Raw genomic sequence first — 16,144 nt, 5'->3', positions numbered from 1 at the left:
TCAGTCGGTTAAGCATCCGACTTCAGCTCAGGTCACGATCTCGCGGTTCGTGAGTTCGAGCCCCGCGTGGGACTCTGGGCTGATGGCTCAGAGCCTGGAGCCTGCTTCTGATTCTGTGTCTCCCTCTCTCTCTGCCCCTCCCCCGTTCATGCTTTGTCTCTCTCTGTCCCAAAAATAAATAAATGTTAAAAAAAAATTAAAAAAAAAATAAAATAGTAAGTACTAAAAATTCATCACATCCTAATTTTTTAACTATATTTTACTACTATCTATGCTCTTTGGCTTTTTATATCTATAGTGTGCAACGGCACATTTCTTCCCAACTTTGCATTCAGTGCTGTCATGCTGGTTATATGGAACAAGGTATTAACATTTTTTTAATTTAGTATTTCAAATGTTAAGTTTAGAAGTTTTGAGACCTGTCAATAGAGATAAGAAAAGTACTGTTTTCCACTGGACCAAAAAAGTGATTACACAGTTAAGGAACTAAGAAGATGGTTGGTGATTTTATAACCTAATAGAATAGACTCAGAGTTGACTTTTGGGGGCACAAAATGGTAGAAGAATGGTAATTAAAAAAAGAAATGTTTCATGTGTTAATTTTAACCATTCTGACAGGTGTGAGGTGCTATCTCATTGTGGTTTTGATTTGCATTTCCCTGAAGATGAATGATGTTGAGCATCTTTTCATGTGTCTGTTAGCCATGTGGATGTCTTCTTTGGAAAAAAAGTGTCTATTCATGTCTTCTGCCCAGTTCTTAACTGGATTATTTACTTTTTGGGTGTTGAGTTTTATAAGTTCTTAGATTCTGGATACTAACCCTTTATCATTTGCAAGTATCGTCTCCCACTCATAGGCTGCCTTTAGTTTTGTTGATTGTTTCCTTTGATGTGTAGAGCTTTTTATCTTGATGAAGTTCCAATGGGTCATTTTTGCTTTTGTTTCCCTTGCCTCCAGAGACATGTCTAGGAAGAAGCTGCTATAGCCAATGTCATAGAAGTTGCTGTCTGTGTTCGGGTGTTATATGTAAGTGATGAATCACCAAATTCTACTCCTAAAACTAATATTATACTATATGTTAACCAACTAGAATTTAAATAACAACTTGAAATAAAAAAAGAAGAAAATGAGAAATGATGTGTGACTATACTAATGTGTTCAAAAAGTAGAACATGGTTGTTAAATTTGAAGAAGGTTAACCTGGAAATGGAGGTGATTATAGGTCATAGATTTTTAAACTGTCCATGATGACTATAGTCAAGGCCTAGGATTCCCAAGGTGCCCCAGGGTGTCAAAGTGAACTCACAGGGACATTGCAGGATATTTTCCTTTTTTGAGGAAAATGGTGATACATGACGTCTGTTGGACAGGGCTTGAATTAGTCACTCAAGGTATTCCATTTCAACATTAGGTCATACTATATTTCATTTGATGATGCTATTTCTTTGCAAAGTTGTTTTTGGTGGTTGCTAGGATAAAGAACAAGTATCTTGTGAAAATCAATGAAGAACAAGAAAAGACCGCACCAGACACCATTCAAGTCTAGATGAAGAATCCAGCTAAAATGTCAATGAATTGCTAAAAGGCAAATGTGATCTAGAATGAGAGTATAGAACCTCTGGAAGCCATAAATACAAGGGAAGTTCACAACCACCAGTGCTCACAAGTAAGATTTGATGCAAGGCAAGAGATCTGAGCAAGCATTCCTCATGGTGCAGGCCTGGGGGAAAGACAAAGGCCTAAAGGACGAAACTCCTTGAAAAGAAAAGACAAAACTCAAGAAGAAATGTATAATTTGAACAGTCCTATATATATTAAAGAAATTGAAATAATAGTTTTTTTAAACTGTCTAACAAAGAAAACTCCAGGCATAGATAACATCACTGGCAAATTCTACATAGCATTAATAGGAGAAATAATATTAATATTATACAAACTCTTCCAAAATACAGAAAGGAAGGAATACTTCCCAACTGATATTATGAGGCCAGCATTACCTTGATACTAAAATCAGGAAAAAAATACATTGCAAAGAAAATATAGCTTCAGGCCAGCAGCACTCATGAATCTAGTTTTTTTTAATCTTAAAAAAATACTAGTAAATTGCATTAAAAGCATATTAAAAGGTAATACATCATAACCAAGTAGAACTTATCCCAGGGATATAAGACTGGCTTAACATTTAGAAATGTAATTCATGATAACAACAGTCTAAAGAAACACCATATGATCCCCTCAAAGAAAGAATCTGATAAAATTCAATATCCATTCAACAAACTTTCAACTTTCTCAATCTGATAAAAAAAATCTACAAAAATTCCTACAGTTAATATCACATTTAATGGTAAATGACTGACTGTTTCCCCCACTAAGATTAGGAACAAGGCAAAGATGTGTGTTCCCACCACTCCTAGTCAACACCATACTAGAGGTTCTAGCCAGTGCCATAAGACAAGAAAAAGAAATGGGGCACCTGGGTGGCTCAGTCAGTTAAATGTCCAGCTCTTGGTTTTGGCTTAGGTTATGATCTCACAATTCATAAGTTCGAGCCCCAAATTGCTTTGGATTCTCTCTCTCCCTCTTTCTCTCTGTCCCTCGCCTGCTCATTCTGTGTTTCTCTCAAAAAAAAAAAGACAAGAAAAAGAAATAAAACTGTTAATTCACAGACAGACAAAATAATTTTCTATGTAAAAAATCCTGAAGTAGCTACAAAAATATTTCTAGAACCAATAAGTGAGTTTATTAAGGTCAGAAAACACAAGATTAATTTACAAAATCAACCATATTTCCATATACTAGCAATGATCAATTGGAAAGTAAAATATCAACCAAAAACTACCATTTACAATGCCACCAAAAACCATAAAATATCTAGGCATAAATAGGTTCAAAGGTATGAATTGCTAAATAGGTACAAGCTATGTATATGGAAAAACAGAAAATACTGATGACATAAGTAAAAAAGACCTAAGTCAATGGAAATATACACTGTGGTTATGGAATTGAAGACTCAATAGTGGCAATACGTCAATTCTTAATCTTGTTCAGGATCTATAGATTCAAAGCAATTCTAATCAAAATCCCAGTAGAGGTTTTGATAAAGATCAACAAGTTGGTTTTAAAATATATATGGAAAAGCAAAGAAATTACAATAGCCAAGACAATGTAAAAATTTTTTTAAACATTTATTTACTATTGAGAGACAGAGCATGAACATGGGAGGGGCAGAGACACAGAATCTGAAGCAGGCTCCAGGCTCTCAGCTGTCAGCACAGAGCCTGACACGGGGCTCAAACTCAGAAACTGTGACATCATGACCTGAGCCGAAGTTAGATGCTTAACTGACTGAGCCACCCAGGCAACCCCAAGATGATTTTAATAAAGAAGAATAAAATTAGAGAACTCATCTTATAGCAAGGCCACTTCAAGTCTTGCTATAGACCTACAGTAATCAAGACAGTGGGACACAAGGAGAAGGTGTAGTGTTTACTCCTGAGCAGCTCTAGGTGTTAGTTTCTGCAACTGTCTTCTGCCACTGATGACTGTCCTTCTCTCTTCCTTTGGGGTAGTAAGAGTGAGAGGATGCAGTCTAAGTGGTTTCTGAAGAAGAAAGAACAGGGTGGTACCAGAGGAAGTATATTTAGATTAATGGAATAAAATTGAGAGTCAGTAATAGATTCACATGTATATGAACAATTGATTTTTTACAAGATTTTAAAGGTAATTCAGAATACAGATAGTTTTCAACAAATGGTACTGGAACATTTGGATATCCATAGCAAAAAAAAAAAAAAAGAAGAAGCTTGATTCATACTTCATGCCCATTACAAAAAACTGACTCAAAATGAATTATAAGACAAATGTAAAATCTCAAACTATTACATTTCTAGAAAAAATAAGTTGAAAATTGGACTTAATTAAAATTAAGACCTTGAACTCTTTGAAAGACATTTTTAAGAATGAAAAAGTAAATCTTAAACTGGGAGAAAGTATTTGCAAATCACATATTTGACACAGGTCTTGTATTCAGAATATAAAAAAAAACCACTCAAAACTCAATAATAAGACACATACAACCCAACGTAAAATAAACAAAAGATTAGAATAGGCACAATACCGAAAAAGATATACAGATGACCTATAAAAATATGGAAAAATATATTGGACATCACTATCCATTAAAGAAATGCAAATTAAACCACAATGGCATACTACCACATACTTATTAGAATTGCTAATATAAACAATAAATGGCTATAAATAATAAATGGCTAAAATAAAAAATAATATCAATTGTTGACAAGGATGCTGAGCAACTGGGACTCTCATACATTGCTGGTAGGAACATAAAATGTTACAGCCACTTTGGAAAATGGTTTCTTATAAGGTTAAAGATACAATTACCATATAACCTAGCAAATACCACAATGAAATATTTACTCAAGTGAAATGAAATCTATATTCACACAAAAACCTTTTTGTGAATATTTACAGAAGCTTTATTTGTAATCACCTAAAACTGAAAATAACCCAAATCTCACTCAACTAGGAATACATAAATATGCTATATTACACTCATACAATGAAATATGACTCATCAATAAAAAAAAACACTTTACTGATACACACAACATCATGAGTAAATCTTAAATGTCTTTTCTAAGTGAAAGAAGGCAGACTCAAAAGACTATATGAACAACTCCATTTACGGGACATTCTACAAAGGCAAAACTAGAAGGACAAAAAATAGACAAGTGGTTGCCACAAGCTGGTGATGGAGCGCAGGGAATTCACTAGAGTAAACGAACTTTTGTGTATCTTGATTGAAGTGGTCATATGACTACACACATTTAAATTCATAGGACAGGCCACTAAAAATTGTAAAATTATACTTTAATTTTTTAATAAAAAAAAGTAATGATTGTCTATAGAGTGAGGTGGGAAATAAAATGGAAAAAGCAGGAATAGAAGCAGCTAAACTTCCCTGAATATAACTTGTTTTGTGTATTTACTTTGGAACCATGTAAATTTTTACATAAATATAAAAAAAATTTTAGGGGCACCTGAGTGGCTCAGTCAGTTAAGCCTCTGACTTCGGCTCAGGTCATGATCTCCTGGTTCGTGAGTTCGAACTCCATGTCAGGCTCTGTGCTGACAGCTCGGAGCTTGGAGCCTGCTTTGGAGTCTGTGTGTCCCTCTCTTTCTCTGTCCCTCCCATGCTCATGCTCTGTCTCTCTCTCTCTCAGAAATAAATATTAAAATTTTTTTAATAAAAAAATTTATTTTATTATTTTTTAAATATAATTTATTGTCAAATTGGCTTCCATACAAACCCAATGCTCATCCCAACTAGTGCCCTCCTCAATGCCCATCACCCACTTTCCTCTCTCCCCCACCCCCCATGAACCCTCAGTTTGTTCTCTGTATTAAGAGTCTCTTATGGTTTGCCTTCCTCCATGGGGGAAGGAAAGGGGAAATAAAAAAATTTTAAGTTGCATAAAGCATTATCTAAAAATCTGTCAAGAGAAACTATTTGAAATTACTTTAAAGCATAGTAATTTAACTCTACACATTTAGTGAGATATTCCCCAAAGGCAAATATAACTCATATTGTTGATAATAGTGTTGGTACTTTTATTCTGAGACTATAAGAATGATGAGGTTAAGTTAAAACCCTATAGTCATGAATTAATTTGGGAACTGTATATGTTCACTTTTGGGTTTTTTGCTTCCATGATGCTTGATGCTTCAGAGATACAGAGAGAGAGAGAGAGAGAGAGAGAGAGAGAGAGCAAGAGAGAGAGAGAGAGATAGGTAGAGATGGAGATATTAAAACTTGTCCTACCAGGTGGCATGTAGGATTGTGTCCTTAGACACAAGATGAACTTAGATGAACTACGCCCTAAATTACAGAAGAGCTTTTAAAACTCTAATTCCTGGAAAGTTTATTAATAACTTCTCTTTGAGTATTCCACATCCAACAAAGTTTCAATTTTAGTTTATGTTTCTTCTTTTAATCCAAGTTATAGTTAAAGTAATCCTTTTAGGGAGCTTCATAACAATCTTACAATGACAGTGCTTATTATTATCCTTATTTTGCAGATGAAGAAACTGAGGCACAGAGCTCTTGAGACTTGCTCAATGAATTAGAACTATCTAGTGAATTAGCAAATCAGAACTATCTCAGATTTGGAAGATAGGATTCCGCATTTTTAGACTAGAATTTACTTATCCTGGGGTGTTGAATATTTCCTATTTACATGAAAGAAGAAACAATGAAATGCCATAGGATTTTTGTTAATGCTGTTGCATTCTGTTTAGTTTATCAATCAGAAACAGATAAACTTTTATGATGAGGACCTTTAATCGGAATTTATAATTTTAAGATCAGAAATAACTAAGCATTAAAAGTAAAAAAGGAGAGAGAGAGAGAGAGAGAGAGAGAGAGATACTGTAGAGCTCAGAAACAGGGGTTATCACTCCAATAAAGGGCTATAAAATATTACCCCAGCTTCAAATATTTGGTTTCAGGAGGATTTAGTTCTCAGTAAGGACACCCTTTTCCCACCAGTTCCTTTCTGGTTCCTTTCTGGTTCTTTCCTTAATATGTAACCTTCTTCATATATCACAAGGGATATAATATTTAAGTTACTATGCTTAGGAAGTTTATGAAATATTTTATGTTTTTCAAAAAAACCAAAATTTGTTAATAAAAGAATTCCTGGATTGAATAAATGAAAGAATGGTTCGGGGTCTTATTAGTCTCATGATAGAAATTTTCACACCAAGCTAAGATGGCAAAGTAGTAGAACAACCCTAGGCTTGCCTTGTCCCTCAAACACAGCTAAGTATCAAATCATTCTCAATACCTATGAAATCCAGCTGAAGACTGACAGAACAAACTGCACAACTAGAGAGAGAGAAGAGGCAACATTGTGGAAGGTAGGAAGTGCAGAGATATAGTTTGAGGGAGAAACAGATAACGGGTGCTGTGGAGGGGAAGGAGTGCTGGTCACAGATGGGAGAGAGAGAGAGAGAGAGAGAGAGAGAGAGAGAGAGAGAGAGAGAGAGAGAAGCCCACAGAGGATGGCACAAGGAAAACACTTCCCCAAAGCCACTGACTAGGAAAATGAAAGGGGTTGATTTTCACGAATTTTTACAACCAGCTTAAACTCCAAAGACTGGAGTTTTAGAAGTCCGTGCTGTAGCAGGTGTGGAGGCTGGCAGAGCAGTGCTCCTGTGGAGAAGGAAGGCAAATAGCCCAAGGGGCAGATGATGTGATCTGAGGATCCCCTGGGATGCACTAGGAGAGAGGGCTCCCTCTTCTTGGAGAGCATCTGGGAGAGGTGGCATTGCCTCTCTGAGGACAAAAGAGCTGGCAGGTTCCATTTCCTTCCCCGCCCCTCAGCACAGGTGCACAGACACCTGCTGAGGATGGCTAACCTGTACACTGATCTCTGAATGTGCTTTACTCCAAATCCACCCCCTTGAGCTTTGGTGCGACTGCCATTCTGGAACAAACCTCTTGTTCTGGAACAACAAACCTACTGCAGGGAGAGCCTCCCTCAAAGGATCAGCACAGGCCCCCACAAAACCAGGTTCCTAAAGTATGGAGTTTTAAAACTCAGCTCGCCTGCCTGAGATAGAGCCCAAAGTGCACTGCACTGCTACATGACCAGACAGCCCGGACACAGGGTGAAGGCAGGGATCTGAGGGAAACCTGGAACACAGGAGGGAAGACTGTTCACTCTTTTGGGAGGGTTTTCGGACAGGGGCAGGTATGACCTCCCCTCTCCGGGGATGAAGGAAGGGGCTGGCATCATTTCTCTCCCCCATCCCTCAACATAAACTAACTTCAGCAAGCAGCACTGTGGCTTAAACCACTTACGTGAAGCCCCGCCGCCCTGCACTCTGCTGTTGCTTCTTTACTAGGACAAGTGTGCCTGAGAACCAGAGAAGTGGGGCCCTCCCCTAGAGGACGAGCACAAACCCCCTCTCCACCTCCCAACCTGCACACATCACATCTACTGACAATAGAGTTCTGCAAAGCTTTAGCTCTAGTGGAGATAGTATCACGTCTCTTTTAACAAACAGACCAGAGAACACCTAGTTAAAATTTGCCACACTCTGGCCAAGGTCCAAACATTCCCCAGTGCAGAAAAAGAGAAACTCTGCAGATGACTAACCTGAGGGAAAGAACAGTCAAAACACAGCAGCAGAGTGCACACAGCACACACCAGGGACATTTCCTGAAGCACCAGGCCCTGGACAGTACATTATCTCTTCTTAATATAGCCATTACTCTCAGTAGCAGGAAACATTGCAGGTTTTCCTAACACACAGAAGAAGACAGAGACCCAGACAAAATGCCAAGACAGAGGAATTCATCCCAAAAGAAAGAACAAAAAAGGTCACAGCCAGGGAGCTAATCAAGACAGATATAAGTAATATGCCTGATCCAGAATTTATTATTTTAATTTTATGTTAATGTTTATTCATTTTTGAGAGAGAGAGAGAGACACAGCATGAGCAGGGTAGGGGCAGTGAGAGAGAGAGGGAGACACATAGAATCCAAAGCAGGCTCCAGGCTCCGAGCTATCAGCACAGAGCCCGATGCATGGCTCAAACTCACAGACCATAAGATAATGACCTGAGCCGAAGTCAGTTGCTTAACTGACTGAGCCACTCAGCTGCCCCAACTGATCCAGAATTTAAAGCAACAATCGTAAGGTAGCTGAGCTTGAGAAAGGCATAGAAGATACCAGGAAGTCCCTTACCACAAAGATAAATACCTAAAACCTCATTATGCCAAAATGAAAAATGCAGTAACTGAGATTTGAAACTGACTGAATGTAATTACCAAAAGGATGGAAGAAACATAGGAACCAATAAGTGAAACAAAGATAAAATTATGGAAAATAATGAAGCTAAAAAGAAGAGGGAAAGAAAAATACTAGATCACAAATATGGAGTTGCTAAGGAACTCAGCAACTCCATAAAGCATAATAATATTTATATCATAGAAGTCCCAGAAGAAGAGAGAAAAAAAGTGGACAGGTTTATTTGAGACAATTATAGCTGAAAATTTCCTTAATCTGGGGAAGGAAACAGACATCCAAATCCAGGAGGCACAGAGGACCCCATCAAAATCAACAAAAACAGGCCAACAGATGTAGAAAAAGCATTAGAGAAAGTACAGCATCCATTCTTGATAAAAGCTCTCAAGAAAATAAGGATAGGGGAACATACCTCAATATCATAAAAGACATATGCTAAAGACCCACAATTAATATCATCCTCAGTGGGGGAAGAACTGAGAGCTTTTCCTCTACATTCAGGAACAAAACAGGATGTCCATTCTCACCACCACTGTTATTTAACTTAGTATTGGAAGAACTAGCCTCAGCAATCAGACAACAAAATGAAATAAAAGGCATACAAATTAGCAAGGAAGAGTCAAACTTTCACTATTTCCAGATGACATGATACTCTATAGAAAACCTGAAGGACTTCACCAAAAAATTGCTGGAACTGATACACAAATTCAGTAAAGTCGCAGGATACAAAATCAATATACAGAAATCTGTTGCATTTCTATACACCAATAATGAAGCAGTAGAAAGAGAAATAAAAAAATCAATCCCATTTACAACTGCACCCAAAACCATAGGATACCTAGGAATAAACCTAACCTAAGAAGTGAAAGTTCTGTACCTTGTAAACTATAGAACACTTCGGAAAGAAACTGAAGAAGACACAAAGAAATGGAAAAACATTCCATGCTTATGGATTGGAAGAACAAATAGTGTTAAAATGTCTATACTACTCAAAGCAATCTACACATTTAATGCAATCTGTATCAAAATACTACCAGTGTTTTTCACAGAGCTAGAACAAACAATCCTAAAATTTGTATGGAACCACAAAAGACCCCAGACAGCCAAAGCAATCTGGAAAAAGAAAAGCAAAGGTGAAACATCATGATTGCAGATTTTAAGCCATGTTACAAAGCTGTATTCATCAAGACTATGTTACTGGTGCAAAAACCGACACATAGATCAATGGACAGAATAGAAAACCCAGAAATGGACCCACAACTACATGGTCAACTAATCTTTGACAAAGCAGGAAAGAATATACAATGGAAAAAATACAGTCTCTTCAACAACTGATGCTGGGAAACTAAACAGCTACATGCTGAAACTGGACCACTTTCTTACACCATACACACAAATAAATTCAAAATGGGTGAAAGACTTATATATGAGACAGGAAACCATCAAAATCCTAGCGGAGAATACAGTCAGCAATCTCTTTGACCTCAGCCATAGCAACTTCTTATTAGACATGTCACTGGAGGCAAGGGAATTAAAAGCAAAAATGAACTATTGGGACTACATCAAAATAAAAATGTACCTTCCGCACTGCAAGGGAAACCATCAACAAAACAAAAAGGCAACCTACTGAATGGGAGAAAATATTTGGAAATGACATATCATATAAAAGGTTACTATCCAAAATATATAAAGAACTTTTACAACTCAACACCCAAAAAACAAATAATCCAATTAAAAATGGGTAGAAGACATGAACAGACATTCTCCAAAGAATACATTCAGATGGCCAACAGACACATGAAAAGGTACTCAACATCACTTATCATCAGTGAAATACAAATCAAAACTACAATGAGATATCACCTCATATCTGTCAGAATGGCTAAAATCAAAAACACAAGAAACAAGAGGTGTTGGCGAGGATGCAGAGAAAGAGGAAGCCTCTTGTACTGTTGGTGGGAATGTAAACTGGTCCAGCCACTGTGGAAAACAGTGTGGAGGTTCCTCAAAAAATAAAAAAAAAGCCACAACTACCTACAATCCAGCAATTGCACTACTAGGTATTTACCCAAGGGATACAAAAATACAAATTCAAAGGGGTACATGCACCCCGATGTTTATAGCGGCATTAACGACAACAGCCAAACTATGCAAAGAGCCCAAGTATCCATTGACTGATGAATGGAGAAAGAAGACGTGGTATGTGTGCATATATGCATATATATGTAATATTAGCTATCAAAAAGAATGAAATCTTGCCATTTGTAACAAAGTGGATGGAGCTAGAGCTAGAGTGTATTATGCTAAGCCAAACAAGTCAGTCAGAGAAAGACAAATAGCATATGATTTCACTCATGTGGAATTTAAGAAATGAAACAGGTGAATATGGGGGGGGGGGCGGTCAGAGAAAGAGAAAGGCAACCATAAAACAGACTCTTAACTATAGAGAACAAACTAAGGGTTGCTGGACAGGAGAGTGGGTGGGGGGTTGGATTAAATGGGTGACAGATATAAAGGAGGGCACTAGTTGTGATGAGCACTGAGTGTTACATGTTAAGTGATGAACCACTAAATTCTACTCCTGAAACTAATATTACCTTATATGTTTACTAAGTGAAATTTAAATAAAAACTTGAAATTACATAAAAAAGAAAGTAAACAAAAAGCAAACAAACAGAAAATGCCGAGATAAAAATTTCTTTAGTTGAACTAAACATTTTAATTAAACCATGTGCCTTATAGAAAAAAAGCCCAGTTACGGGCTTATATTCATGGAGAACCCCACCTACTTATATTTTATCTTCATCTACATGACTGTAAGTAAAATTACAATTAGTTCAAATATTAGTACCAGTGGTATGATCATAATTTCAGTTATTTGAACAACACAGTCTCCCAAGTTCTAACTGCCTGACTTCATACTCTTTCGCCTCCTCCCTCTTTCCCTGTACCCTATATATATTCTTCTGCAAAAGCCATCCTCTGCCCCTTCTCTTTTTATTATTACTTATTTTGGGGAAAGCGCAAGTGGGAGAGGGGCAGAGAGAGGGGGACAGAGGATCTGAAGCGGGCTCTGCGTTGACAGGCTGACAGCAGTGAGCCTAACGTGGGGCTTGAACTCACAAACCACAAGATCATGACCCGAGCCAAAGGCGAACACTCAACTTCGCCACCCAGGTGCCCCTACCCCTTCTTTCAAGAGGCCTAAACCACCAGGCTGGACTGCAGTGGCAGCCATACCTATGATGACAGCAGCATCAGCAGTAAGGCTTTAGTCATCCGGAATTTAATCTCAGCCTTGTGTACTCCACTTCCACTATAAACCATTGGGAGCTATGGACACATATCCATGTGTTGTTTTGTTTTGTTTTCCTAGGGCAAGCCAATAACCACAGCATAGCAGCGCTTTTAATACTAAAACAACAGAACCTACAAGCTAACTTGTAAATTGAACTACCTTGAACTAACTTGTTTGCTTGTTTAACTATGATAATACAAATAGAATTTTCCTGGTAGTTGCTTCACAAAGAAAGAAAAAAAACACCAAGGTAGAGTTACATTGTTACCATAAATAAATTTTTAGTACAGCTTTGTAAAACCTTATTATAGCTAATAGTCAGAACTAGGATAAAAATACCCAGCTATGAAGAGCTCTGCATTATAAAGAAGGCATTCTCTACAAATGTGCTTCACTAATACATCATTTAGATTTTATTTGTTCCTGTTGATGTGTCAGATGGACACATTTCTGCATGTTTTAGAAGCACCTAAATGCAAATTTGGTAACAATAAATGCCTAATCACTTTGAGACTCTTTAGATATTAAGCATTTCATAACTTTATTTCATTGACTACCATTCACTGTAGTCTAGCTCACAGAGATGGTTATGTTTAACTTTGCTTCTTCATTAATGTGGAACAGAACTTTTTAAGCACATCCTTAGTCTTTCCTAAAAATGTTTTAATGTTTATTTCTGAGAGAGAGAGAGAGAGAGAGAGAGAGAGAGCACAAGCAGGGGAGGGGCAGAGAGAGAGGAAAACACAGAATCCGAAGCAGACCCCAGGCTCTGAGCTGTCAGCACAGAGCCCAACATGTGGATTGAACTCATGAGCTTTGAGATCATGAGCTGAGCTGAAGTCAGATGCTCAACTGACTGGGCCACCCAGGTGCCCCAAGCATATCCTTAGTCTTTGAGAACATGTGAACATGTGACAGAAGTCATGGAAAAAGCTAAGATAATTTTAATCAACCTCTTTCTTAACTGTCAGACAAGTAAAGATGCATGGGCAGTATAAGAAGCATTTTTTACTGGTGTCATTCACAAGCCACACTGACCCCTACCTAGATTGTAAGATAGTATCACCAATAATGAAGTGTTCAGATCCAGTTAATACAAGAGCAGGGCCGAGACCAGAGTGAGGTGTATGAGATACCTAGAGTGGAAAATCTAAAGAGGTGCTCATTGCAGCCCCTGAGAGTGTGTGCATCCTTAAAATCTGCACCTATGTGTCTCATTTGTCTTACTCCAGTCCCTGCCCTACACAAGATCCCCAAAGTGATGTTGGCTGTAGGAACCAAGGGTGCCCGATCTCCACATTCCATAGCTGAAAGTAAACTGCAGAACCAATCTTATCTCTGGTAGAAAGGGTTTACTCATCTTCAGCACAGTGCTTGGGAGACTCAGCCATTTCCCTTAAGTGACCGAGATCAGCCTGGTATGCTTTTCAACTAAGCTAAGACACTGCCTCCTCCCCGCCCCCTCCAGTGCCTGTATGATAAGACCCAGGAGTCCCCCTTCCAGATACCAGAGCCCTGCTTATAAACACTAGTCCAAGATCTCAGGCCTCGTCACCTTCTGACAGAATTCCTGATGCAACACACCTACTTAGATTACAGTATAACCTCTTCTTTGATTTTACCTCCTTGTTATTTGACTCTAGAGCCTGGTCCAAATCCCACTCCATGCAATTTCCAGTTCTGTCTGCTGCTGAGACCACCCTCTAGGTGGCTGATCTAGGCTTCTTATAAGTCTGTGGCTCGATGTGTCACCTTTCAATTGGCATCCAGTAGCCCTACCCCAGCAAAGTGAACAGAACTATCTATTTATTGTGACAACCAAAAATGCCTCCAGCCTTAGCCCTGTTGAGAATCACTGGAAGTAGAAGATAGGACCTATTTTCAATAAGAAACAGGCCAAGCATTTTGGAACCTGGTTCTTTCCAATCCATTGGTTCATAAATCTTGCTTGTGTCAAATTCATTTTGGGGAACTTCTCTTTTTATTATTTTTTAGTTTTTGGGAGAGGGTGCATGTGAGGAGTGGAGAGAGGCAAAGGGAGAGAGAGAATCTTTTTTAAAAATTTTTTAACAGTTTTATTCATTTTTTAGAGACAGAGAGACAGAGCACGAGCAGGGGAGGGGCAGAGAGAGGGGGGGACACAGAATCCAAAGCAGGCTCTAGGCTCTGAGCTGTCAGCACAGAGCCCGACGCGGGGCTGGAACCCATGAACCATGAGATCATGACCTGAGCTGAAGTCGGCCACTTAACTGACTGAGCCACCCAGGAGCCCCAGAGAGAGAGAATCTTGATCTCGCTTGTGTCAAATTCATCTAGGGAAACTTCTCTTTTTACTGTTTTTTATTTTTTGAGAAGGGGGGGTGGGGGGAGAGAGTGTATGTGAGCAGTGGAGAGGGGCAGAGGGAGAGAAAGAGAGAATCTTGATCCCCCGGCCCTGGGATCATGACCTGAGCCAAAATCAAGAGTCAGACACTCAACCAACTGATCCACCCAGGCATTCATCTGGGGGAGCTTCTAACTTACCCTTTTAACACACACTTAAATAGTGCTTACTATGTGTCTTAAACTGTTTTAAACACCTGACAAACATTAACTCATTCAATCCTCATAACAACCCTTTGAGTTAGGCATTATTATTATTCCCATTCTACAGATTAGGAAACTGAGGCTTGAAGGGTTAATGACTTATTTACCCAAAGTCACACATCTAATAAATATAAGCCTAAATTCAAGCTCAGCCCTTTGGGTTATAGGGTAAATGGTAAACACTATGTTATGCAGCAGACAACCATATCCCATTCCTAAAGATTTGTTTCAGTAAATCTAGGGAAAGGACTGAGATATCTGTATGCAATATGAACAAAATTTTGAGGTGACTTTGTATAGTTAGAAGGGCACCCACCACCAGCACTATTCCACACCTCATTGTGGAGAGACAGAAAGGAGACTTATGTGGCTAGAAATGTGTGTTATAATATACCAAGAAAGCAAAGAAAAACAGTGGTTGGGGGCACTATTCATTCAAAACCTTGGAAGACAAGGTAATAATACACCTCACTTTCATAAAATAGTCAACAGTGAACTATGTATTGTTAAATGGAATAAAATATATTAAGAATGTAGCATCAGAGGAAGAGAATAGCATTAATAAACATGAAATTATCTTGCTAAGTAGATACATGACAGCAATGGACTTAAATGAAGGAAGAACAGCCTTGCTGGTTGTATGGTGAGATACAGATAGTCCTGAACCAGTCAGGCAAGACAAATGATACCAGGTAACCCCAAAGTGTGATTTTAAGCAATGCAGTAATTATAGCAGCTGAGGGGGGGAAATAGACACGACTGGATATACATGAAAAAATAAGATAAAATGTGAAAGAACTTTGAAAGCAGTTCAGCACCATACTAATAGAACTATCACCACTTTGTTTAGTAGTAGGTCATCTTAAGTGGCCCCCAGGAATAGAACACACACAACAACAACGAAACCAAAACAACAGAAATATCCAAACCAGGCAGAGCCATAAGCAACAATCCACCACCAAAAGGGAGTGAGCAGCTGTAGACCAATCAGCAGTATTTCTGACTACTCAGTATGGAAATAATTGAGTCAAAGAGTAAACTCAAACCTGAACCAGAACTTCTACTCTGCCAGCCACTGCCATAGAAGGTGGAGTACAAAGAAGACCAATATACTGAGAACTTGGTTTCTAGCATTATAGAAAAGCTTCACTTTTTCCTGCAAGCACAAATTAAAATCACATCCCATGTGTCAGGAAAGGTGTGTTCCCAGGTTCCCACCATCTCGGCTGTATTAAACCCTAAAAGTGTTGGAGAACCAGCCAGGAGGTGAGTTAAAAGAATGCCAAATTTCAGTTTTTAATTAATATAATATTTGGTAATAAAAATTTTAAAAACTATTATCTGGAGCACCTGGGTGGTTCAGTTGGTTAAGTGTCCGACTTTGGCTCAGGTCATGATCTTATGGTCCACGGGTTTGAGCCC

The 16,144-nt window shown here is 38.4% G+C and overlaps 1 pseudogene; it reads left to right on the top strand.

Annotated features, from left to right (window-relative positions):
- Nucleotides 1-3,416: 3,416 nt before the first annotated feature.
- LOC125174113 (uncharacterized) lies at nt 3,417-3,599 on the top strand (annotated as a pseudogene).
- The last annotated feature ends 12,545 nt before the right edge of the window (nt 3,600-16,144 follow it).

The sequence above is a fragment of the Prionailurus viverrinus genome, chromosome C1 (assembly GCF_022837055.1).
Source record: "Prionailurus viverrinus isolate Anna chromosome C1, UM_Priviv_1.0, whole genome shotgun sequence".
Taxonomy (NCBI): Eukaryota; Metazoa; Chordata; class Mammalia; order Carnivora; family Felidae; genus Prionailurus; species Prionailurus viverrinus.
Note: the sequence above shows the minus strand (reverse complement) of the source record. Positions and strands in the feature narration are given on the sequence as shown.